The sequence below is a fragment of the Hemicordylus capensis genome, chromosome 5, assembly GCF_027244095.1.
Source record: "Hemicordylus capensis ecotype Gifberg chromosome 5, rHemCap1.1.pri, whole genome shotgun sequence".
Lineage (NCBI taxonomy): Eukaryota > Metazoa > Chordata > Lepidosauria > Squamata > Cordylidae > Hemicordylus > Hemicordylus capensis.
The window spans coordinates 169,512,801-169,536,048 of record NC_069661.1 but is presented as its reverse complement, the minus strand read 5'-3'; the positions used below and the strand labels follow the sequence as shown (position 1 = coordinate 169,536,048).

At 43.9% G+C, this 23,248-nt stretch overlaps 2 long non-coding RNA genes across 3 annotated transcripts in view; one reads left to right on the top strand and one right to left on the bottom strand.

Annotated features, from left to right (window-relative positions):
* LOC128325830 (uncharacterized) overlaps window positions 1-22,131 on the bottom strand; it is a 38,237-nt gene extending 16,106 nt beyond the window's left edge. For both annotated transcript variants that reach the window (XR_008307659.1, XR_008307658.1), the window contains exon 1: window positions 21,895-22,131. This is a non-coding gene — a long non-coding RNA (uncharacterized LOC128325830). The remainder of the gene's footprint in view (window positions 1-21,894) is intronic.
* Window positions 22,132-22,684: 553 nt separating this feature from the next.
* LOC128325831 (uncharacterized) overlaps window positions 22,685-23,248 on the top strand; it is a 68,594-nt gene continuing 68,030 nt past the window's right edge. The window contains exon 1 of the long non-coding RNA XR_008307660.1: window positions 22,685-22,831. This is a non-coding gene — a long non-coding RNA (uncharacterized LOC128325831). The remainder of the gene's footprint in view (window positions 22,832-23,248) is intronic.

Below are 23,248 nucleotides of genomic sequence, written 5' to 3'. Positions count from 1 at the left end.
CAGGGGTAATGTTATAGCCCTGGCTGAATGCTCACTCATGTATGAGACTACATTGCCCAATACTGTGAATTCTCTTCACTCACACCTGTACTAAGGATGAATTCCATGACCTGTATGAACTATGGACACTGGCATATAATGTCTTATTTTGTCTCTATGAGCCAGGAGGGACACAGGTAAACAGCCAGAAGCCTTTTTTGCCCCCTGAGCCATGGATATCCCATTCTGCATCCCATCCCATCCCATCCCATCTAGGGATGTGCGATTCGGTTCAGCGGTTCGGATTTTCCGAACCGGTTCAGATGTCCCATAGGCCTGTATAGGCCTTCAAATTAAGTTTAAAGCGTGTCCTCCATTTTGTGGCTCCTTCCTGAAACTTTTGCTCTGGCATCCATTTTGTGAGGCTATTTTTCAGGCATTGCATTGGCTGCACTATTGATCCTTTGATTGGCCAGAATGAGTCCTTTGCTCTCGTAGGCTTCTTGGCTGTTGCACTGTTGAGAGCTGGCACCCTGTTGGCCGAGGGGGGGGGAGTGCAAAGGTGGTGGCTCCCAAAGGAGGGACTTTCAAACTTACTATATAAACCAAGCCTCTTGCCTAGAAAATTATCTTTGGCTGCAGTTGTGGGATCATCATCTGAGACCCTTGCTTGCTCCTTTGCTGCTGGGGTCTGTGAGTCCCTGACTGTGTCCTATAGTGTGTCTCTGTGTCTCTCTCTCTGTGTATGTGTGTGTGTTGTTGTGCCACCTTCTTTTGTCCATCTGCCCTGTGTCTGTCTGTCTCTTCTCTTTACTTACTTTACTTTTTTCTTAACTTTTCCCAAATTTCCCTGTGTTTTTCTTCTGTTGTCTGTCCTCCTTTCCTCATCCTCCCCCGCTCACCCTTTTTTCCTCTCTCATCCAGGAATATTACCAGGAATCACTTACATATTTTCAAAGCTATCTTTGCAAGGATAAGGCTAGAAACACAGAAGGAAGGAAGAGAGGAAGAAAATAATTCTCAGACCATTGTATTGGGCACCCAATACCAAGTGTAGTGCCCTGCAGAAAATTGCAGAATACTTAGAGACTCTAGCCCTATGCAGGTGTTATTGAGCACAGTAGTGCTAATGGTTAGGGCTCTGAAAGTGAGGAGGACATTCCACCTCACTGTCACTCACCCTCTCCTGCTGGGTGCTCATGATTACGACACCATTTGTGTGAATGGGGAAGCACCATAACTGGGATGGCTGGCACTTATGTGAGTGGCAGCATCAGGGAATCCAGGCTGCCAATCACAGAAGTGCCAGCTATCATGGTTATGGTGCTTCCCCCTTCACACAAATGGTGCCATAAGTGGGAGTGCCCAGCAAGAGGAGGTGAGTGACAGCGGTGGGGTGAGATTCTCCCCAACCCCAACTTTCGCAGCTGTAACCGTGCACACCACTATATAGGACTCTAGTCTTCCTCAATCTACTATAACTGTGATGGAATATATTAGTTGAGTATCACATTAAGATCAAAGCAATATGCATGCCAGTAATATCCATTTCAGCAATATCCACGTCACAATTTATGCATGCAAACAAACATGTCAATAACTTGGTTAAAAAAACCACCCAAATAAACCAGGATATTCACATTTTGCTTCTACTATACACTGTATATAATGTATATCTATCTAAAATTCTATCTTGCTTCTTTAAGTTTTGCTGGGTTCTTTATATTGGAGCTAGTTGAATCTCAGATACTATAGCACTTGGTCAGCACTGCATAGTGCAACATGGTGTTGGGAAGAGAGCCGGTCTCGTGGTTGCAAGCATGACTTGTCCCCTTATCTAAGCAGGGTCTGCTCTGGTTACATATGAATGGGAGACTAGAAGTGTGAGCACTGGAAGAGATTCCCCTCGGGGTGGAGCCGCTCTGCAAAGAGCATCTAGGTTCCAAGTCCCCTCCCTGGCCGCATCTCCAAGATAGGGCTGAGAGAGACTCCTGCCTGCAACCCTGGAGAAGCCGCTGCCAGTCTGTGTAGACAATACTGAGCTAGATGGACCATGGGTCTGACTTGGTATATGGCAGCTCCCTATGTCCCTATGTGTGCATAATGCATAATGGTGTGCTCTTCCTTGGAGGGAGAGCGAGATATAAATGTAATAATAATAATAATAATAATAATAATAATAATAATAATAGGAACAGCCTATATTCTGCGACAATATCTATAACAATTGACAATAAAATTCAGCCATCCCAGGTCCTTGGGAAGGACTCGATGTCTGGATAAAAGCAAACCAGTCAATAACACCTGTCTGACTGTGTAAACAAGAAATAATAATAATAATAATAATAAACTACAAACAGACAAAGATCTGCCACACAATACACCAGATATAACTGTAGTCGAGAAGAAAGAAAAACAAGTCTAAATAATCAACAAAGCAATACCAGGGGATAGCAGAATAGAAGAAAAAGAAATAGAAAAAATCACCAAATACAAAGATCTACAAATTGAAATTGAAAGGCTGTGGCAGAAAAAGACCAAAATAATCCCAGTGGTAATTGGCGCCCTGGGTGCAGTTCCAAAAGACCTTGAAGAGCACCTCAACACCATAGGGGTCACAGAAATCACCACCAGCCAATTACAAAAAGCAGCTTTACTGGGAACAGCCTATATTCTGCAACGATATCTATAACAATTGACAATAAAATTCTGGCATCCCAGGTCCTTGGGAAGGACTGGATGTCTGGATAAAACAAACCAGTCAATAACACCTGTCTGACTGTGTAAACAAGAAATAATAAACTCAATGTCGGGAACACCATACAAGCCATAAACACCTGGGCTATACCTGTTATCAGATACACTGCAGGAATAATAGACTGGACCCAGGCAGAGCTGGAGACGCTAGATCGTAAGATCAGGAAAATCATGACCATCAATCATGCTTTGCACCCCCACAGTGATGTCGATAGGCTATACCTCCCTCGCAGCTCAGGTGGAAGAGGAATGCTGCAAGTCCATCAAACAGTAGAGGAGGAGAAAAGAGGCCATGAAGAATATATCAAGGACAGTGAAGAAGATGCACTTCAAATGGTCAATAATGCGAAACTATTCAACACCAATGAAAGAAAGCAGGCCTACAAGAAAGAACAAGTCAAGAACCGAGCAGAAAAATGGAAAAATAAGCCACTGCATGGTCAATATTGGCACAATATAAGTGGAAAATCAGACATCACCAAGACCTGGCAATGGCTTTAAGAATGGCAACTTGAAGAAAGAAACAGAGGGTTTAATACTGGCTGCACAAGAACAGGCACTAAGAACAAATGCAATAAGAGCCAAAGTCGAAAAATCCACAACAAACAGCAAGTGCCACCTTTGTAAAGAAGCAGATGAAACCGTGGACCACCTAATCAGCTGTTGTAAAACGATCGCACAGACTGGCTACAAACAAAGGCATGACAAAGTAGCAGGGATGATACACTGGAACATCTGCAAAAAATACAAGCTACCTGTAGCCAAACATTGGTGGGACCATAAAATTGAAAAAGTTGAAGAGAATGAAGATGTAAAAATATTATGGGACTTCCAACTACAAACAGACAAACATCTGCCACACAATACACCAGATATAACTGTAGTCGAGAAGAAAGAAAAACAAGTCTAAATAATCGACATAGCAATACCAGGGGATAGCAGAATAGAAGAAAAAGAAATGGAAAAAAATCACCAAATACAAAGATCTACAAATTGAAATTGAAAGGCTGTGGCAGAAAAAGACCCAAATAATCCCAGTGGTAATTGGCACCCTGGGTGCAATTCCAAAAGACCTTGAAGAGCACCTCAACACCATAGGGGTCACAGAAATCACCACCAGCCAATTACAAAAAGCAGCTTATCCTATATAAGAACATCCTATATTCTGCGATGATATCTATAACAACAACAACATTGACAATAAAATTCAGCCATCCTAGGTCCTTGGGAAGGACTGGATGTCTGGATAAAACAAATGAGTCAATAACACCTGTCTGACTGTGTAAACAAATAATAATAATAATAATAATTAATAATAATCACAAACAGCTTCCATCTTGCTAGGAAAGCAACATTAATTGCACATATAGGGTTGGCAGTTTAAATATATTATAGATTCTGCAAAAATTTGCTACATAGATAATCCAATTTATTTTTTCTATAGTGGTACACTGAGGAATTTCAAATGGTCCCTATATTTACATGATGAGTTCTTTTGCTTTAATTATTCATTGGCAAACCATTCCAGTGCAGTGTTGTGGTTAGAATGTCAGACTATGACTATGGAGACCTGAGTTCAAAATCCCAATTCAGCCACGGAATTCACTGGGGGACTCAGGGCCAGTCACTTAATTCTCAGCTTAACCTACCTCACAGGCTTGATGTGAGGATAAACATAACCATCTATACCACTGTGAGCTCCTTGGAGAAAGAGCATGATAGAAATAAATACAATAAATAATCCCCCTAATACAGGTGAAACTCAGAAGCAAGTACAAGCTTTATTTCGGTCAATGACCAGAACAAACACAAGCAAAAAGGAAAAAGAATAAAACATCATAAAATAGTAGTACGCAACTTACATGCAACGTAGCAAAACTTGGCCACAGAGTTAGTACTCATACTATCAAATTTAGTCAGTAATAAATCAAGATAAAAGTCATCTGAGCGGCCAGGAAAAGACTTCAACAAGGGTGAGATAAAATCTAAACGGGCATCCCTGTAGAGGTCACAGTAAAGAATAAAATGTGCAGTTGACTCAATAGCACCTGAGCCACAAGGGCAGAGGCGCAAAACATAAGGAATCCCCTTGAACCTTCCCTTAAGCACAGATGTTGGAAGAACATTAAGACGTGCAAGGGTCAAGGCACACCTAAATTTAGGAAAAGTTATGTTACTTAGGTAATCAGCAGGCTTAAGATTGTAGAGCTGGTTACCTATAAACAAACCTCTAGGTATTTTGGAGGCTTCAACCTGTAAGTCAGTATCAATTATTCGCTGTTTAATAACCTTCGTAGCTGTAATAGAGCCCATCCTAACAAGTTCTTCAAGTGGGATCCCATAAAGTTGAGATTTTATTTTAAGCGACCGTTTCCATCTTGAATCAAAGGAGTCGGTCATAATAAGAGGGACTAATCCCACTTGTGAGAACTTCAATTTTAACCAGAATAGGAAAATACATGTAATATTCTAATTTTCTGAGATTGTGGATTTGGGGTTTTCATGAGCTGTACACCATGATCATCACAATTATAACAAATTAAGGCTTGACTTATCTCGCTTTGCATGTAATGCGTCTGTCTCATATATCAGTTTCACCTTTTAATTTGCATTACTGAAATTAATGGACTTTTGCACGATATTCTAATTTTCCGAGTTTCACCTGTATACTGTTCTGTGCTCTTCAGTTCTCTGAGCAGTGAGAAGTCCTGTGCTAATGCCATCTCAGTTTAGTTTCCTTTGCAGTGAACACCCTGGTTGAATTGGGACCAGCACAGAGGGCCCAAATGCTTCAGCCTGTATCTGGGATTGTCATTTGGCAAGAAACTGGAGTGTGAACCTTGGCTCTGCTGAGCCAAAGTAACTGAATTGAATTGTTTATTCTATATTCGAGGTGTGACAAGAGGGAAAAAGACTCACCCCCTCCCTGCTCTGAAACTTGTTTATGCATTGTGCTAATTATAAGACCCAGCTTGAAATGTGCAAATGTTGAAAATAATCATATTTAGAAAGTCTTAGGAAGCAAGACATAGATATCAGTACCTACATATTTTAGGGGTACATTATGTATACACACAATTAATTGCTGAAACTCTTTGCATGTTATCTTTTAACACTATTCTTGGGACCAAAAGGTGCCAAGTCTGCTTCAGGCTGACCACAAACCTGTCAAGCTGGGCAGAGACAAGAATGTTTTGAGAACATCAAAAAGGGATACAGCTCCATCTGATTCAGTAAACAAGTGCCGGATACGACCCATCCCCAAAATGGCAGACTCCTTCACCAAATATGGTAAGAGTGTTCCGGGGAGGAATCTAAGTTGCTGATATCAGACTGGAGACACAGAGAGAAATGATATGACTGTTTCTGATATGAGATATGGATAACAGGCCTGGGAAAAGGAATAAAGAGGCCACACACACACACACACACACACACACACACACACACACGGACAGGGGGGAAGAGACAAAGTAGGGGGTCTCTCCACTCAACCCACCCACCAGCACCTGGTAAGAGAGAACCAGGGAAGGCATGCTCCCACTCCATGGGAGGAGTAGCATGTAGCCCCTATTCTGTGAAGGCAACTTGTTCTTACAAATTGCTGAAGTTGCTCCGGTCTCTAAGATCAGAGGGACTTCCATTCCTGCATATCTGATTACTCTACCAAGCCACCTGGACAGGTGGAAGCCTCTCTGCGCACTCAAGATCTCCATTCCTGAGTCTCACAGTCGACATTGGCCTGCAGGATCTGGTAAATATATTTGCAGACATTGTCTTCAGCCCAGCATCTTCTAAACTAACATCCCTGCCCAACTCCCCCCGTTGTCCTATGGATCTCTTTCTCTCCCGCTTCTGCTTCCCAGAAAAGTCTCTGTCTCTTCCTTAGCCTGTGCCTGTCAGCTTTCAGTGAGTCAGCTTACTCACTTCAGCCTACTCTCCCCTATCGCACCTCCCCTTTCTCTGTTCTCATCTCATCTCATTCACTCTGGACTGTCAGCCTGAGGCCAGAATGGGCACTTCCTCCCTTCTCTGCTCTTTCCTCTTCACCCATTTCCCCCTTCCTTTGCCTCACGCCTGGATTTTTACTCTCTTTTTTCTTTCTCTCTGCTTAAAATCAAAACTGTAAATGTTGTGTCTTAGCTAAAGAACAGAGAGTTCATTGCTAGTGAGAGAAAATGATTTAACTGCTATTCATTGCCAGTGAGAGAAAATGATTGTAACTGTTATTGAAAACACTACACTACGATGGAGAAGAAAACCAATTGATTGATTTTGTTTGCATGCTTAATGGCTTAGATGTAACCATTTGCCTTAATAAAAGTTATGAAACTACAGTTGTGTATGATGTTCTCGTCTCATCTCATTCACTCTGGACTGTCGGCCTGAGGCCAGAATTGGCACTTCCTCCCTTCTCTGCTCTTTCCTCTTCACCCATTTCCCCCTTCCTTTGCCTCACACCTGGATTTTTGCTCTCTTTTTTCTTTCTCTCTGCTTAAAATCAAAACTGTAAATTTTGTGTCTTAGCTAAAGAACAGAGAGTTCATTGCTAGTGAGAGCAAATGATTTAACTGCTATTCATTGCCAGTGAGAGAAAATGATTGTAACTGTTATTGAAAACACTACACTACGATGGGGAAGAAAACCAATTGATTGATTTTGTTTGCATGCTTAATGGCTTAGATGTAACCATTTGCCTTAATAAAAGTTATGAAACTACAGTTGTGTGTGACGTCTCTTCCCCTCCTCACTCCTGATTCTATTCATGTCTATTCAGATGTATCCCACAGAGTTCTTCTTTATCTTTCAGTAAAAGGGATTTTAAAAAATATATCCAAAAACTAAAATCAACTTCTGCATCTGGAATCTAAGTGTATAAATGTAGGTTGCAGCACCCTTAGGCTGCAGTTCCATTTATCCCTACCCGGGACTAAGTCTTATTGCTTTGTCCCAGGTAGGGATGCATAGGACTGCAGCCTAAGGGTGCTGCAACTTACATTTATGCACTTGGATTCCAGATACAGAAGTTGATATTAGTGTGTGTGTGGGAGTGGGGTAAGCATATGGGCGCTTTTACTGAAGGATCCAGGACTTCATAACTACAGCATGTTTCAGATAAGACTGAAACTAGCTTTCCTATTAGAATACATGAATTGTCACAGTGTAACCTCAGTTTCTCTTATTATGCTATGGTACACATGCGACTGTAAACATTTGAATTAGTCTTAGTTGACTTGTAGTGGTATAATAAAAAGAGAACTTGCAAAAAGGAGCAAAAGAAAGCAAAGTGTCTTCTTCAAAGAACAATTAATAGATATAAATTCAAAAACTGTAGTACATTTCTGAAACAAGCAATTTAAGCTGCTGTCTCCTGATGTCACATTAATGTTGCATTTTCAGTGCAATTAGATTTCAAAATGCTGTACATGCTGGTTACTTACATGAGGCAGCTACTAAATGAGGTATCTCTCTGAGCAGAATGCTAAATATATGTTATGAGTATTCTGAGGAAATGCCCTCAGTTCTGAGGATATATTTTCAGCAGGACAAATACATGGCTAAGCAAAGCAGATGCATGGCTAAATAGCTGAGGATTTACCAAGAATATATACTGATCTTTAAATCCAGAGCATCATGCACTGTGATGATGTGTAAACTGTATGTGGCACGTGTAAACTGGCATTTGCCAAAATAAAATGTGTCACATGTCAAATCCTTCAAAAAACTAAGCATAAGCCCAGATCCACATCCAAATAAATTCCAATTAAAGGATCCCAGCTACATTAAAAGCCATTAAAAGCACACAAGAATGGGGTGGGTTTTTCCTAGATCCTAAATGATAACAATTAGGGGTGAAATGAGCAGTTGAAGAAAAGGTAGCTCAGTTAAGATAACACCCTGCTCAAATGCTAGTAAGCAGAACTGAAGCAGGCACACCCCACCCCATGAAGCAGGCACACCCCACCCCACCCCACAGCCTGATTCTGTTTGCAACCCTGTTCAAAGGATCCCCTTCCCAAGGCAAAACCCCTTACCCTGGGGATACAAGATGAGACAAGAAGTGGAAGCAGGGTCACTCAAAGATGTATCTGCACCAGAGCTAATGGGATTTCATGTCAAGTCCAGAATGCATGGTGGGAAATGATAGTCCATGTGTCATTTCCATCCAAAGAGGGCCACCCACTTGATTGAAAATGAGCATTTTCCACTAGAGATGTGCAAACTGATTTGAGCTCAAATCGATTCAAGTTCGAAATGGGTCATTTTGAGTGTTTCAAGCTCGAAACAAAACACCCTTAAAATAAAGGGCCTGTTTCGAGCTCAAAATGAAACAGTGCCATTTTGACTCTAAATATTTCAAGTGTTTGAGTGTCATTTTGAGGCCCATTTTTCCAGGGAGAGCTGGTCTACCAATTGGGTAGACCAGTCCTCTCAAGGTGGGCCAATGCGCTAAGTCTGGGTCAGAAGGCTGGTCTATATCCACCTCATGTGGTGGGTAGATCAGACTTCCACCCCAGACTTAGAGCATTGGCCCACCTTGGAGGACAGGTCTACCTACTGACTAGGGATGTGCACAAAACCGGTTCATCCGGTTCGGTTCAGATCCGAACCGGGTCCGAACCAGGAGGGGGTGGTTCGGTTTTCGTTTTGTCCGAACCACCCCCTGGTTCGGTTTGGATCCGAACCGGTTCGGATCTGAACCAAACTGGTTTGGATCTCAAAAAGTAGCTAGGATGGTAGCTGGCACCCAGGGGTACCTGTCACCCAAACCCCAAAGCAATCGGACACTCGTACGATTTTTTATGAATTTTTGAAAATTATTTTTATTTTTTTCTCATAGGATATAATGGGACTCGAACCAGGACATTATCCCTTATTATGAAGCACCCATGGGTGCCAACAAGCATACAAACCCTGAAGCAATCAGACACCCCTTTGATTTTTTATGAATATTTGAAATATTTTTAATTATTTTTCTCATAGAGTATAATGGGACCCAAACCAGTCCATATCCCCTATTGTGGAGCACCTAGGGGCACAAAAGCAGGGTGGGTGGTAGACAGACAGGGGTGCCTAACACCCAAAAAATTCCAAGGCAATTTGACACTCCTCTGATTATTGGTGAATTGTTAAAGTATTTTTGGATTCCTCATAGAGGATAATGAGGATTGCAGCAAATGTATAGCTTCACGTCGGGGGGAAAGGGGTGTCGTAGAGTGGAGTGTGGTGGGTGGTAGTTCCTAGGGTGGGCAAGGAAGCTACCTGAATTATTTGAAAGGAATTGGGGGAAAGGGTGATTTTTGGTTAATTGTTGAAGTTTACGCGTCTTTAAGGTTTTTCCTCATAATGGAGCTTTCAGCAGCCCCATAAGTGCACTTGGGGGGTGCTGGGGTGGCCCAGAGCGAGTGGTGGTGTAGTGCACATAGGGTGCCAACTACCCCCATGGGTTTCTAACCCATGGGGTACGGGGTTCTCTTGTTTCTAAGGTATTGAGTGTGGATTCTATGATAGCATATTAGAGTGGATTCATGGTGTCTCATTGAAAATCTCATATGCTATCATAGAATCGACACTCAATACCTCAGAAACAAGAGAACCCCGTACCCCATGGGTTAGAAACCCATGGGGGTGGTTGGCACCCTATGTGCACTACACCACCACTCGCTCAGGGCCACCCCAGCACCCCCCAAGTGCACTTATGGGGCTGCTGAAAGCTCCATTATAACTTATTATGAGGAAAACCCTTAAAGACGCGTAAACTTCAACAATTAACCAAAAATCAGCCCTGCCCAAATCCTTTGAAAAAATTCAGGTAGCTTCCCTGCCCCTACCCGGCACTACCACCAACCCCACACCGCTCTAGGCCACCCCTTTCCCCCTGACGTGAAGCTATACATTTGCTGACACCTCCATGCTTCTTTATGGAGAAAAAGACGCGTAAACTTTAAAAATCACTTAAAAATCACCCCTTTGCCCAATTCCTTTCAAATAATTCTGATAGCTTCCTTGCCCACCCTAGGAACTATCACCCACCACACTCCACTCTACGACACCCCTTTCCCCCCGACGTGAAGCTATACATTTGCTGCAATCCTCATTATTCTCAATGAGGAATTCAAAAATACTTTAACAATTCACCAATAATCAGAGGAGTGTCAAATTGCCTTGGAATTTTTTGGGTGTTAGGCACCCCTGTCTGTCTACCACCCACCCCGCTTTTGTGCCCATAGGTGCTCCACAATAGGGGATATGGGCTGGTTTGGGTCCCATTATAGTCTATGAGAAAAATAATTAAAAATATTTCAAATATTCATAAAAAATCATAGGGGTGTCTGATTGCTTCAGGGTTTGGATGGTTGTTGGCACCCATGGGTGCTCTACAATAAGGGATAATGGCCTGGTTTGAGACCCATTATATCCTATGAGAAAAAATAAAAATAATTTTCAAAAATTCATAAAAAATCGTACGAGTGTCCGATTGCTTTGGGGTTTGGGTGACAGGTACCCCTGGGTGCCAGCTACCATCCTACCGATTTTCATGTGTCCAAACCAGTCCAAACTGGTCCAAACCAGTTCGAACAAACCACCCGAGTTCGAATCCGAACCGAACCGGGGGTGGTTCGGTTCGGATCCGAACTGCTGAGCCAAAACCGGTTTGGATCCGAACCGGTTCAGATCTGAACTGAACTGCACATCCCTGCTACTGACCCCAATTGGTAGACTAGCTCTCCCATGGAAAACAGGCCTCAAAATGGTGTTCAAAACACTTGACACTCCATAGATTTGCAACTATCTGTTCTCATTAGGGATCCTGCGACTTAAAATCTCAGGTCCCAAGGAAATATAGACTCTAAAGACATCTATGGGAATAAGAACATAAGAAGAGCCCTGCTGGATAAGGCCCAAGGCCCATCTAGTCCAGCATCCTCTTTTCCACAGTGGCCCACCAGATGCTTCTGAGAAGCCCACAGGCAAGAGGTGAGGGCATGTCCTCTCTCCTGCAGCATCTTTCCTACAACTGGTATTTAGAGGCTCTTGCCTCTGAGGCTGGAGGTGGCCTATAGCTGTCAGACTAGTAGCCATGGTGCCTCTTCCTCCCATTACCCAAGGTAAAGTGTTTTTTTCCTTGGGAAAGGGGGGAAGTGGAGAGAGATGATGGAGAGAGATGAACATTTTCCAGTGTTCAATCAAACACCTGAAAAGTCTCACAAGGTATTTGAATGTTTGATTGAAGCACCCAAGCACTTTCAGCCCTGGACACTATAATCTCTAAAAATAATAACACTGGGCAAACATCTTTGGGGAGAGAAATCCCATAATTTGGGTGATAGAGTCCAAAAGGATCAGGATTGGTTGGATCCAGTCTCAGCACAGGCAAAGAATAAGAGGCTAGAGGCAGAACAGGTCATTGTAAACAGACTGGTAGATAGGTTCTGAATTAGGCAGGGGAAAGCAAGGCATTGTTACTAGGGATGTGCGAAACGTTTCGGATACAAAACGTTTTCTACCCAAAACAGCCAGTTTTGGGTGTTTTGTAGACAAAACAAAACACCCGTTTTCCAGATCCAAAAGTTTTGTATACAAAACAAAACATCCCTGTTTCGGCTACAAAACGTTTTGTTGTTTCGGACCTCCATTTTGTGGTGATCTCTGAGTGAGTCTCCATTTTGTGTTTGACATCTATTTGAATTTCCCACCCTTCCAGCCTTCTGATCGGTGACCTAAATCATGGGCTGACCTGCTGACAATTCCCTCCTTGTTCCGCATTGGCTCTTTTGCTTCTTCCCACTCTTTACTGACCCCACATTGGCCAGGGGAAGGGTTGCTAACCCATGGGGTGCTGGGTTCTGCTGTTTCTGTGGTGTTCTGAGTGTAGATTCTCTGGTAGCATATGAGAGTGGATTCTTGTTTTTCACTGAAAATCTCAAATGCTACCAGAGAATCTACAATGAACACCACAGAAACAAAAAAAACCCCAGTACCCCACAGGCTTGTGGGTATGGGGGTGGTTGGCACCCTATGTGCACTACACAACCCCTCGCTCTGGGCAACCCCAGTGCCCCCCAAGTGGAATTATGGGGCTGCTGAAACCTCCATTATTCCCTGTGGGAGAAATCTTAAAGACACGTAAACTTCAACAAACCACAAAAGATCAGCCCTTTGCCCAATTCCTTTGAAATAATTCTGGAAGTTTCCTTGCCCTCATTGGGCACTACCACCCACCACACTCTGCTCTGGGTCATCCCTTTCCCCTTGATTTGAAGCGATACATTTGCTGGAATCCCCATTATTCCCTATGGGAAAATTCTTAAAGATGTGTAAACTTTAAAAAGTTCACCAAAAAAATCAGCCCTTTGCCTAATTCCTTTGAAATTTGGGTGGTAGCTTCCACCCATTGGACACTACCACCACCCACTCTTTTTACCCTGGGACCCTTTTTAAAAATCCAAATCGATTCGGATTTGGAAAATTTGGCTACAAAACAAAACAGGGCTGACTCAGATTCAGAAAATTTGGGTACAAAACAAAAAGGGGATGTTTCGATTCGGATACAAATCGAAACAAGAAAATTCCAAAATGCACACCCCTAATTGTTACTACTCCGTCAGATAAGTTATTCAGACTGTAAATTGCAGCCTGGGGCGGCAGTTATCTAGAGTAGGGATATAGACAAATCAACTTTTAAGATTTGATTGGAACTGGCTGATTTGATTCAAATTTGCCTGAAACAGGCCAATTCAATTCAAATTCAAATCAATTCAATCTATTTTGATGCTTTTTTTTAACCAATCAGGGCACCTGAGACTGAGGAGGAGCAGGAGGAAGACATTCCACCTCTTGTTCCTGTACCTTCTCAGCCCTGGACCAAGAGTGGTGGTGGTGGTGGTGGTGGTGGTGGTGGCCCCCAGAAGGAATCAAAAGCCCAAGCACTACCACCACAAAGCAGGGCTGGACCAGCTCCAAAGACAGCACAATATGGGACCGCTTTGGGTTCCGCCATGGTAAACCAGCCCATGCTGTCTGCATCCACTGCAGGGCACAGGTCAGCAGGGGGAAGGATCCTAAGTCCTTCTTGTCTTTTGAAGTCGCTGCAGCACCTGCAATTGTATCACCTGAGGCCCCTGCTCCTGCTGGCAGCAATAGGCCTGGTGCGCCCTTGGCTCGTAGCAGCAAGGCAACTGCTCCTGCTTCCAAGCAGGGGCCATTGCCTGTGCAGTGGGTGGGCAAGCAATCTGGGCTTGGCCTACGTGAACACTTGATCTCTCAGGATGTTCTAACCCAGTGGAACTCCACCTTTCTCTTGCTCCGGCTGCCTGCAGGAGCAAGAGCTGGCAGTCATCCATGCCCTGGCAATGAGGCGTGGCTTGAAAGTATATGACTTGTACAACCAATTCTAGGCACTCATTTTCAAGGTTGTCTTGGCACTCAGGGTTGTCTTGTGGCACAGCACACAAATGGCTTGTGTGCTGAGACAGCAATGCTGAGCCAGGCTTTGCCTGCTGCTCTTCTTGTCGAGAAGACAATGGGCGAGCTGCAGTCCATGCTGACCACTGAGGAAGCAATCGCCTTGGCAGGCTGGCTGCGGACTGTCGTGATGGATCGGCTCAGCACACTGTTGGGTTCTTTGGCAGCACATGTTTTGTCTTTTACAAGGACATTTGCATCCTGGTCAATTGTGTCCTGGTCAATTGTGTCTTGGTCAATTGTGTCCTGGTCAGTTGTGTCCTGGTCATTGGTGTCCCTGGACGTTTGTGTCTGTTGGTTGTTGTTGGGTTGTTGTTTTTTTGCATCCTGGACATTTGCATCCCTAAGCCAACTATAAGCAAACCCCATGTTATATATGTTAAGTCTCTTATCCCATCTAATCAATTAGCGTAATTGTAGGCACATGAGGGGTGCCTCGTTTGTAACTGAGCTACTTATAAACAAATCCCCACATGTGTTTGGTATGATTAGAAAACAAAGGTTGGGGGCTGTCTTGACCAACCAACTTCATTCTCTTTGTGAGTTCAGCTCTTTGTGAGTTCAGCCAAGCAAGAGGTAGAAGTGAGCACAGGATTGCAGCGACCTTTTCCATTGAATCTTGTAATGTTCATGATTCGACAATGAATGACATACCTAGATGTAACAATAATTTGGAGGGGTGGCATAATGCTCCAATCACTTGTAAACACCCCTCTGTTTGGAAATTAATTGATGCATTGAAGAAAGAGGAAGCTATGGCCACAATGAAGAAAATTGACTACCAAAGGGATTATTTTCCAACCAACAAATAAGAATCTCAACAAGCGCCTTCAATCATTATTTGCACGTTACAATCCGGAGGACAAAATAAGTTGCTTACAAGGAGTTGCCCACAACATGCATACTTTTTGAGGACTTATAAATTAATTTCAGTGCATGCTACAATCTCTTTTTTAATTAATAAAATTGTTTTTATGAAATCTAATATGGAAATTTTAGTTACACTGTAGATTAGGGACACAAATGTCTGGGACGCAAAAATAAACCCGGACGCAAATGTCCAGAGATGCCAATGACCGGGACGCAATTGATCGGGATGCAATTGACCAGGACACAGCTGTCCTGTCACCGTTTTGTCCTGCCTATGTGACCCAAGCATGCAGGGCAAATTGGTCACCCTTGGCTACCTGCCCAGGTGGAGGGACCTCCTTGTTGAACAGGTTAGGTGAGCCCAGGAGAGAAGGCTGGGGCACAGTCAGGAGGTCGGTGCTGGAGTGCCTACTGCTAGTGCACAATCCACCCCTATCAGCAGCATCGCCACTGCTTCCTGGTCCAGCAGCACGGTGTTCCTAGCAGCACTAAGGGAGCGTTAGTTCTGCCTCAGCATTCCATCTGGTGGTTCACAGATGGTGCCTTGCCAGGGAGACAGAAGGAACCCATGAGACCTGCAGCAGTGTTAAGCAGTGTGTTCTGCAGTACCTACAAGAGCTGCTGGCAGGCCAGGAGATGGATCCATTCCAGTTTTGGGCAATGCATCACCAAGTCTGGCTGAACTTGCCAATAGTTGCTGGACAGTTCCTCTCATGCCCACCAAGCAGTTTCCAGAGCGAGAAGGTGTTCCCCATGGCTGGGGATGTGGTGACACCCCATCGCTCATGCTTGGATGCTGACTTGGCAGAGCAGCTGCTCTTTCTGAATGTCAACCTCCCGTTGCTGGGCTATCCTGAGTTGGCCATGGAAGGAAAGTGACTCATGGTCACCCCCCCCCCCCATCCACTGCAGCATCACTGGCAGCTTGCCCCACTTTGTCCGATCCCAAAACCAGATGTGTCACAGTCTGCCCATTAGTGCAGCTGACATACAGACACATACACACTCCACCAACTGTCGTAACTCTGTCAGGCTAGCCAGACGGAGCATAAAACAGGCAGAGGCAGAAGCATAACAGCAAAGTCTTACAGGAAGAAATTCTCCAAGCCAGGTTCAGTCTGAATCAAATCCAATCAATCCAACAAAGTCCAAATCGAAGTCCAGGGGCAAGGTCAACACAGTCCAGGGTCCAAACACGGTCAAGGCAATACATGAACACAGCTGATTAGCTCAGAGAAAATTGACATTGCTATCAGCAGAGTAGCTGTGGTGCAGTCATCTTAAATAGGCTGACCCCCAGTGCTGTTAATCAAGAGTTCCTGAGTCAGCAGCTTTGCCTGCTCTATGCATGCGTTTCCTTAACTCTTGCTGTCTCTTGGACCAACGCCTCTCCACAGCTGAGACTGGTCGCGCCTCCTCCACAAGAGCTGCTTCACCCAAATTTAACTCATTTTCAACTCTCCATGTGTCGGACCCACTCTCCTTTGCAACCTCTGGTCCTTGCCCTCCCTCCTCTGCTGTAACCTCCGTCCTCTCCTCCAGCTCCTCCTTGGAGTCTTCCACCATGCCCATGACATTACCATGGCCAATGATGAGATGATAGACTGGTGCCCTGACCCATTTGTCAGGCTATCAGCTGGGGCCCAGCACCAATTTGTGGCCATGGAGTTATCCAGACAAAGGCAGGCAGGCAGGCAGCAGTGTCACGAGGTGGGATATACATATGCTGGAGAAGAACAGAAGAAAGAAGAGTTCATCTCATGGTAGGAATCAGCTTTTTGTTTCTTCATGTCAAACCATTGGTCCATATAAGTACTGTCCAGAGTACTCTGTCCTGTCTCTCTGTGGCAGGCAGTATGGAGGGAAGGAAGGAAGGTAGATTTGATTTTGTAGTTTTTTTGTCAGCACCACTGAGTATAATATGGTGTGCTATTGCTGCTATTATTATCTCATTTTGCTGGATCTCAGATTGACAAAGGCAGAACTTGGATGCCTCCCTTCCTTGAGTTGTAGTTTGTTTTCTTTGTGAGATAGTGTTGTGGCAAGAAATGGACACTGGCAGCTCTCTTAGTGTGTGTGTGTGTGTGTGTGTGTGTGTGTGTGTGTGTGTGTGTGTGTGTGTTTCTTGGTGATTGCTGTTATGAACTACATGTCTGGCCTTGAGACTAACTTGTGCTTCACTCACTGCTCTGGTCTGCTTTGCAATCTGCATTGCAAGGTGTACTCAGTCAAAATGTGGCTGAAGTTGCTCTGGTTGAGTGTATGGCTATGCTTGCTGCTATGGGTGCTATTGTGGCAGCTATTGCAATTCTAGGAAGTTACATAAAGGAGACATAATTGTATGTGAGAGAGCAACTTGTGCCAATGATGTTACTGCAATGCAGGCATTGTGGCTGGCAGTGGATTCTGGGTCAGAGATTCTTTTTTGGGCCTTTGAATGTGTGTTCTCTGTCAGGTGGTGGGGGGCAGATCCCCTTTTACAGTGTGCTTCTGCAGTGTTTTTCAATACAGGGTTGCAAAGTAATGGGCAAGTGGGCAAGTAGGATCCTATGGGGATTTGGGGAAAAGGTTCGACATTTGTTTAAAATCAGCTGCTTGCCCATTCCTTTTGCTAGCTGGGTAGTAGGTAGCACCCATCACACTGTACCACCCAACCCACTTTGGTGTCACTAGGACTTACCTATGGGGAACAATGAGGTGTTCCAAGTTCCCCATTGTTCCCTATGGCTGGAATATTGTCTGGTCATTGATTGTATTTTTAAATAAACTAAACCATGACTGAAACACTCTAAATGTTTTGAGTTTGTTTTGTCAAAACAACGGGCTTTGCTGCTGTATCAATGAAATGTTCTGAGTATTTTGCATTTCATTTCAAGCTCAAAATAAAACGCAAAATCCGTTTCATGCTCACCCTACACTATGATATGTATACATATATGAGATCTTGATTAATATGACTTTCTAAACCAGCTGGATTCCTTTATTACCATGGCTAATACTACACTACATTTTCTCTGGTTCATCTCTTTGTATTTCCATTCTGTGTGATTTAACACACTTGATTGCTCATGAGCTGATTCAGAGTTTCGTCATCTTGCATTAAAAGTGCTGATGGAAATGGTAGCTCATGTTTAGAAACAACATTATTTTAAAATGTTCTGTTTCCATTAGATACAAATAATTGCAAAATGGAATCACAGTGAATACATTACAATTATGTATTCACATTATTATCCCTGAAAATTTCCAACTTTTCCTTCTGGCATGTTCCTTGTACATATATGAGATATATGACAAGCAAAATATCCAACAAATTTGGGTTTGGTTTGGTTTGGTGTTTTTTTTTTTTTTTTTTAAAAAGCTAAGATAGAGATGCAATAATAAAAATATACTTATAGAACTTTTGGCAGTCATGCAGCTCCTGAAGGCATTGGAAGATGTATTCCCTAGCACAGAAATCATATGCAAAAATATGTTTTAAAATAAATCCTATAAAGAAAATGTGGTTAATTACTATAATCTCCATCTGCTGTGGGAGATGTCTTGCTCTTGTGCCTTCTATAGCAGTCCAAATTAGTGAAATCACAGGTGGAGCTTTTCTTTTCACTTTCTTTCATTCCAGAAATCATCATGTTCAATATTGGGGCTGTTTTTTTAATCATTTCATTTCATTTCATTTTATACCACCCCATCCAAAGGCTCTGGGTGGTACACAACAACAACAGAAGAAGAAGAAGAAAACCCAACCCATACAATAATGTAAAACAAACAATGCAAGGTGGTGGTGGGGAGCTGTTTAATGGTTTTAAACAACTGAAAACATTTAAAAACAGTTTAAAAACCCTGGAAAGTCAGACCAAACAAATAAGGTTTTAGGGCTCTCTTGAAGGTCAACAATGATTACAAACTGCAAATTTCTGTCAGGAGTGCATTCCACAGCCCAGGATCAGCTACAAAGAAGGCCCAGTTCCGAGTCACCACCAGACATACTGATGGTAACTGGAGATGGACCTCCTCAGATAACCTTAAAGTGCAGAGAGGATCAAACAGAAGAAGGTGCCCTCTACAGTAACCTGGACCTAAGCTGTTCAGGGCTTTAAAGGTGATAACCAGTGCTTTGTAATTTTCCCAGAAACATATCAGCAGCCAAGGCAACTTTTTAAGGACAGGCATAATATGGTCTCTCTGAGTTACCCCGGAGACCAATCTGGCTCTATATTTTGGACTAACTGAAGTTTCTAAACTATGTACAAAGGCAATCCTACATAGAGTGCATTGCAATTGTCAAGCCTGGAGGTTACCAGCTGATGCACCAATGTTCTGAGATCATTATCTTCAAGGAATGGATGCAGCTGTTGAATCAGCCGAAGCTGATAGAAGGCATTCCTCACCATAGCCTCCTCCTGAGGTATAGGGATGTGCACGGAACCAGGCCAGTTCTGTCCGGCACCCCCTCAAACCCACCACCCCCTGGGTTCAGTTCGGTCTGTTTTAAAATAATCTTTATTTTATTTTTTACCTTACTCCCCAGCTTTCTATATGCCCCCTTCCGGCCAGTTAGGCCTGCTCAGTTCGGCCATTCTTCAGCCAGTTTTCGGCCTTCTCCCCTTGGCGCAGTGGCCATTTTGGAGGTCATGCACCTGCGTGATTGGCCTCTGCATGGCCCAGGCCATGCAGAGGCCAATCATGCAGGCACACTGCCTCCAAAATGGCTGCCACGCTGAGGGGAGAAGGTAAAAAACCAGCCAAAGCACTGGCTGGGGGGCATATAGATCAAGAGCTTCCTCAAAGGAATGTATATTCCTGAAATGGGCCTCCTTGTTGTCTTGGGGCAGACTACTGATTGAATTACTAGGTTCATTCACGTTGGTTACCCAAATGCAAAGTAGGACAGAACTCCAGTGCTTTTAATAGTTGTAGAGAAGGATTTTGGAAGATACAGCTTATTATTCGAGCTAATTTTCAATTCTTCACATCCAACTATTAAAGGCAGAGAGTGGCCCTGTTTTCTTTTGCATTTGGTTACCCTAAGGATTGTGGAGAGATCCCTCTGGCCTTGTGGAGTCTACTGTGGCAGAAACAGACAGAACTGTCACTGAGAGAACAAATTTCATTCTGAGAGTTCAGTAGTGGTGAATGAATCTCTTTTTAAATTTCTATTCCATCGGCTCCCTTCTCTCTGACAAGAAAGGTAATAGCCTGACATATGTGCAACCAGCTTGGTACTGCTAAAATAAGGGTGGGGGAAAGCATGTAGCAGGCCACAATCCTTTAATGATATATTTATTAGATTTATATACCACTTTCCCAAATAAATTATCAAAGCAGTGTACAACTCAACATAACAAAAGCACAATTACAATACAATTAAATATGAACCAACAAGCCAATTTGCATAGGTTGCATAGAAAGCTTCCTTATACTGAGTCAGACCATTGGTCCATCTAGTTCAATGTTATCTATACCAATTGGAAGTAGGCCTCCAGGATTTCAAATAGATATTTCCTATTCCTACCTCAAGATGTGAGGAATTGAACCTGGGTCCTCCTGTATGCAGCCGATCTAATGGCACAGCGGGGAAATGACTTGATTGGCAAGCCAGGGGTTGCCGGTTCGAATCCCTGCTAGTATGTTTCCCAGACTATGGGAAACACCTATATTGGGCAGCAGCGATATAGGAAGATGCTGAAAGGCATCATCTCACACTGCACAGGAGGAGGCAATGGTAAACCCCTCCTGTATTCTACCGAAGAGAACCATAGGCTCAGTGGTCGCCAGGAGTCGACACCAACTCAACAGCACACTTTACCTTTACCTTCTGTATGCAAAGCAGATGCTCTTCCACTGAACTATAGTCCATCTTCCAAATATTAGATTCATTCATGTATGTCTAATAATTCAGATATTCATTACTCATTACTCCTTCCTACAGGAATCATTACTCTCTCCTTCCTACAATTCAGGCACTCCTTCTTATTGCTTAAAATATTCCAGAATAAATCCCAATTATTTATTCCACTCATTATGTACTTGTCATTATGGATGAGGCCAAGTGGAAATGACGGTAATGCCATCATTCCAAGCATTTTGGTCTCGGAGGTCTTAATTCCTTTCAGTGCTGGCAGAAGCAGCCATCAATTTACATTGATGCATTGTATGGAGAGAGGCATGACTGCCACTGATCCTAGCCTGATATACTAGCTCAAGTATTTACTGTAAAAGATTACATCACTACAAGAGATAATAATTCCAAATGCTTAATGAAAAAATCAATATTTTGCTGAAACAACCTGAACAAGCAGAATATACTATTCCTACAACTGAAGAGAGAGCCTGATTTGGAGTCGAGTCGATGTTTGGCGCTCCCCCCCACCCCCCCTTTCTTTCTTAAAGAGAGATTTAGCTGGCCAATTTCCTTAATGGCATCAAGATATAAAACGTCTCCCAATGCCGCTAATAACGTATGTTGAGGTAATGGCCGTCGCTCCATTAATTGGCCACGACCAAGAAAGACAAGAGAACCTCCCTCTGCCGATTGCAAGCCCTGAATTTATCTCTTCCAATGTAAAGAAAATCTACAGCTCACCGTGGGTAAATAATGAAGACTCCACATTACAGTAAGTGCACTGCACAATTGTCAGATGTACCCAGGAGGACATCCTGTTGTGCAGGGATATGATTGCCTAATTAGCAGTAGGAATGTGCACAGACCGGTTCGGAGGCCATTCTAAAGGCCTCCAGACCGGTCCGGTCACTGGGTGGTTTTGGTTCGGGTGGGGAGTTTGGGGGCTTCCATTAAGGGCGGGGGGGGGCTTTACTTACCCCTCCCGCGCTTTCCACACACTGCCGCCGTAATTATTGAAGAAATTGCTCCTCCGATGGCTGTTCCTATTTTAAAAAATGGCTGCCCCCTTGAAGCCCTGGCCCCCTGCTGCTGCCTTGAAGCCCCCTCCCACCCCCTTAAATCTCGCCCCGGGCCCTTAAATCATGCCCCGATAACATTAAGAGGCGGGCGGCGGGGAGATGTCCTCCCGCCCCCTTCCCTGCTAGGCTGCAAAAGACTTTAGGAAGGCTTCTGCGCGCGCACGCGCAGAAGCCTTCCTAAAGTCTTTTGCAGCCTAGCAGGGAAGGGGGCGGGAGGACATCTCCCTGCCGCCCGTTTCCCTGCCGGTCTGCAAAAGTACTTTTACTTTTGCAAAGAACTTTGCAAAGAACTGTTTCTTCTTTGCAAAGTTCTTTGCGAAAGTAAAAGTACTTTTGCAGACCGGCAGGGAAACGGGCGGCAGGGAGATGTCCTCCCGCTCCCTTCCCTGCTAGGCTGCAAAAGTACTTTTACTTTTGCAAAGAACTTTGCAAAGAAGAAACAGTTCTTTGCAAAGTTCTTTGCAAAAGTAAAAGTACTTTTGCAGACCGGCAGGGAAACGGGCTGCAGGGAGATGTCCTCCCGCCCCCTTCCCTGCTAGGCTGCAAAAGACTTTAGGAAGGCTTCTGCGCGTGCGCGCGCAGAAGCCTTCCTAAAGTCTTTTGCAGCCTAGCAGGGAAGGGGGCGGGAGGACATCTCCCCGCCGCCCGCCTCTTAATGTTATCGGGGCATGATTTAAGGGCCCGGGGCGAGATTTAAGGGGGTGGGAGGGGGCTTCAAGGCAGCAGCAGGGGGCCAGGGCTTCAAGGGGGCAGCCATTTTTTAAAATAGGAACAGCCATCGGAGGAGCAATTTCTTCAATAATTACGGCGGCAGTGTGTGGAAAGCGCGGGAGGGGTAAGTAAAGCCCCCCCCCGCCCTTAATGGAACCCCCCACCCCAGTGCCGGACCGCAGCTCCGCGGTTCCGTGCACACCCCTAATTAGCAGGGCATTCTGTTTTGTTTACATAATAAACAACTTCTGCTTTTTCTGTGGGGTCTTATTTTTAGATTTTATGTTAATAGGAATGCTTAAAAAAAAAGTAAAATCCCAACAAATATATTTGGTTCATTTACGAAGCAATCAAGCCAAGACAGCGAAGCATTACAAATCAATGTATGAAGCTGCCTTATATGGAGCCAGACCATAGATTTTGGTCCATCTTGCTTTCCAGACTGGCAGCCAGTTAGTCAGAAAAACAAAGGTCTTTCCTAGCTCTGCTACCAAAGATACTTTTAACTAGGGACATAAAGGCCTGTATTATACCTTGGCCC